Below are 4,199 nucleotides of genomic sequence, written 5' to 3' on the forward strand. Positions count from 1 at the left end.
GAAGGAAGGAAGGAAGGAAGGAAGAAAGAAAGAAAGAAAAGAAAGAAAGAAAGAAAGAAAGAAAGAAAGAAAGAAAGAAAGAAAGAAAAAGAGAGGGAGGAGGGAGAGAGGGAGAGAGAGAGAAAAGAAAGAAAGAAAGAAAGAAAGAAAGAAAGAAAGAAAGAAAGAAAGAAAGAAAGAAAGAGAAAGAGAGGGAGGAGGGAGAGAGGAGAGAGGAGAGGAAAGAAAGAAAGAAAGAAAGAAAGAAAGAAAGAAAGAAAGAAAGAAAGAAAGAAAGAGAGAGAGAAAGAAAGAGGGAGGAGGGAGGGAGGGAGGGAGGGAGAGAGAGAGAGAGAGAGAGAGAGAGAGAGAGAGAGAGAGATTAACAACTTCCTATAATTCAATAAAATGAAGGCACAATATAATGAAACTCATGGGATCTAATGTAAGCAGTTCTAAGAGGAGAGTTCATAGCAATAAACACCTTCATAAAAACTTGGAGAGATCTTATACTACCAACTTAACAGCACACCTGAAATCTGTAGAGCAAAGAGAAGCAAACACACCCAAGAGGAGTAAACAGCAGTAAATAACCAAACTCAGGGCTGAAATCAATCAGTTAGAATCAAAGAGAGCAATGCAAAGAATAAAAATTCCAAGAGCTGGTTCTTTGAGAAATCAACAAGATAGACAAACACTTTGCCAAAGTAAGTAGAAAGCACAGAGATGGTATGTGAATAAACAAAATCAGAAAAAAAGGAAAACATAACAACAGAAACTAAAAAAAAAAAACAAATTCAGAATCATAGTTTGAAATCATGGTTTGAAATCCTGTACTCCACAAAACTGGAAAATATAAAAGAAATGGATGACTTTCTAGACAGATAACACTTACTAAAGTTATATCAAGATCAGGTAAACTACCAAATAATCTTATTCCCACTAAGGAAATAGAAGCAGTTACTAAAATCTCCCAAACAAAATAAAGCCCAGGGACAGATGGCTTTAGAAGATAATTCTATAAAACTTTCAAAGAGCTAATGTCAATGATCCTCGAACTATTCCACAAAATACAAATAGAATGAATACAGCCAATCTCAGTCTATGAGGCCATAGTCACCTTGATCCCTCAATCACACAAAGATTCAACAAAGCAGAGGTAATAAAGCACCTGGATGGGTGAGGCAAGGCTAGGGAATGGGAGGTGGGATCAGGCAAGGGGAGAGACAGGAGAGAGTCCCAGAGGGCCAAGAAAATGAATGGAACTATGCAGTTGCCAGGGTCTGGATGGGATATTCTATAAGAAGTCCCAGGGACTTGGCATGAGAGAAGAACCTAAAAATCAATGCAGGTGACCTTAGCAGAAATGTTGACCAGTGGGACATGGAACTTGAAGAGACCACCTGCAGTAGTTAGACAGGACCTACAATGGAGAGATAGGGACACCAACACCCATACAAAACTTTTGACCCCAAATTGACACTGTCTAAAATTAAAGCAAAGACCAAATGGGGCAGAGAATAAAAGAATAGCTGAGCAGTTACCCATTTTGACATACATCCCATGCACAGGTACTAATCCCTCACACTATTACTGATATTACCATAATTATCCTCTAAGAGACTCTACCCAGCAGTGTCATCTGAATGAGACAGATGCAGATTATTTTAGCCAAGCATAGGTGAAAGTCAGTGACACCTGTGGAATACTTAAGGGAAGGATTGAAGGGGATGGCTACTCCATAATAAAGCCAACAGTGTCAACTAACTTGGATGCCTTGGAGCTCCCAGAGACTGAACAGGTAACCAAAGAGCACACACAGGCTCTTCTGAAGACTGAGGTACATATGTAGCAGAGGGCTGCCTTCTCTGGTCTCAGTGGGTAAGGGAACACCCAGGGGGTCACCCTCTTGGAGGTAAAGGGGAAGGAGCACAGGGGAAGAACTATGCAAGGGAGAACAGAAATGGGGGGGGCAACATTTGAGATGTAAATAAATAAAATAATTATTTTTAAAAATCCAGAATGGTAAACATCAGATCTCTCTTTCTCACTATACATCTTCATTCACAGACACATATGTAATCACCTGTTGTGTTATTCAACTGATCCTTCCTAGCTAGTCTTTGATTCTGTTTATTCCTGTCATGAGGTCAATTGTTCTGTATGACTTTTCCTGGGAGTCTGTAAACACATAGCTGCTTACCTCAGATATAAACTTTGATGAAAAAGGAAAAAGAGAAAAAGAGTTGTTCTAACCCAAATCTAACTTGGAAACTGCAAAATTAAGCTTATGTGGAAAAAGTTGAGAGAGTTATCCTATGGTTGTCTATATATTTACAAGGAGGTTTGAAAGGTTGACTGACCACTGAGCAAAGTAACTGTAGAATCATACTAGGACCCATTATACCATACTCTCTGACTTTAAGCAGGATTAACTCTATCATATCTGAAATTCCACATGAGATACAGGGCTTATGTTCAGTTTTCTATTAAATAGCTTGCCATTCCTTAAAAGCCATGACACTGCTGTACCAGGCGCCACCTGTTTACTGGAAGATCAGCCCTATATAATGCAGAATTCACAACTAGGCTAAAGTATTTTTGTATTTTTACCCAAGAATCCTTTGATAAGGGTGTTTCATGGACAGTTTATGCAAATTTCTTAGGTACTGCATCATTACTCCATGATCTCCGCAGCAATAGACTCTCACCAACTAGGTATGATGGGCCTGCAAAAACAGTGGAAAATTCGTTTGCTGTCCAAGTGCCTCACCGTCCACTCAGACCAATAACTCACAGAGAAAAAGAAGTGTCTGAAAATGATATTTTATTTTAAATTTTCCATTAATTAAATTTCAATTAATAACTCACATTTCTGGTAGAAAAATTGTTCATCCGTGCAGAGTGGCACTCATCAGAACCCTATTTGGTTCAGTTTTGTTAGTAATGCCAAGGAAAGTTGATAACAGTTATTTTCTCACAAAATATCAACTACAAATTGGCTCCAGCTTTAAAAAACAAGCAAGAAAAAAATACATGAATACATAATAAATAAATTAAATAAATAAATAAATAATAACAAGAATAAATTAGTCTGGGAAATTTACATTTATTCAATAAACATTACTATTAACTTGTTTTTATTTTGTTTTGATTTGTTCTGTGGGTTTATATTTTTTATCTTTTTTATCTTTTTTTTATCCACTTTACTTACACATCACAGATCACTCTCCCTCCTCTATTCCTAGTCCCATACTTAAATATCCATGCCAGCATTGCTCCTCTCCTTCTCTTCAGAGAAAGGGAACGTCCCTTGGGTAGCACTTCACTCTGGGGTATCTGGTGCCAGCAAGACAAGACACAGCCTTTGCCATTGAGGAACAACAATGGGGTCCAGGTAAGGGTAAGAGGTCCAATTGCCAGGAAGAATGACTAAGACATCCACAGCATCACTTGTTATGGGACCCACCTGAAGACCAAGCTTCATATTTGCACCAAATATGTTAGGACTCTAACTCCTGCATATTCCATTATTTAGATTTATGAATTTTATGGTGCTCCTTCAAAGTATCAAACACAACTATTTTCCATTGAATTTCTTTTTTACCATTTATTTATTTGTCTGTTTGTTTGTTTCTACATTCCAGGTTTTATTCACTCCTGGTCCACCCTCTTACTGTTCCAGCTTCAATACCTCCTCCCAGCCTCTCCTCTCCACTAGAATGTCTCCAGCCCCAACCCCCATCCCCACCCCCACCCCACCAAACCTCTAAATGCGCTGGAGCCTCTAGTATCTTGAGAGTTAGGTACATTTTCACTGACTGAACCCAGACCCGGCAGTCCTCTGCTGTATATGAGTTGGGGACTCATATAAACTGGTATGTGCTGCCTGGCTGGTGGTCCATTGCTTGAGAGATCTCTTGAGTCCAGGTTAACTGAGACTGCTGGCCTTCCTACAGGGTTTCCCTCCTCCTCAGCTTCTTCAGGCATTTCTTAACCTGTATGGCAATAACTTCAAGTCTCTCAAGAAAGAATTCGAAGAAGATATAAGGAAATAGAGAGAGGAGGGGTGTTCGCCTGGCGGCTGTCCGCAGGCTGATCCAGCGCCCAACACCTTGCCCCCCCGACCGAGGAGGGGTGTCCGCCTGGCATCCAGCGCCTTTCCTCACCCGAGGAGGGGAGTGCGCCCGAGAGCAGTACTAAGGCTTGGGGTCTACCCA

Source organism: Mus pahari, chromosome 21 (genome assembly GCF_900095145.1).
Source record: "Mus pahari chromosome 21, PAHARI_EIJ_v1.1, whole genome shotgun sequence".
NCBI lineage: Eukaryota > Metazoa > Chordata > Mammalia > Rodentia > Muridae > Mus > Mus pahari.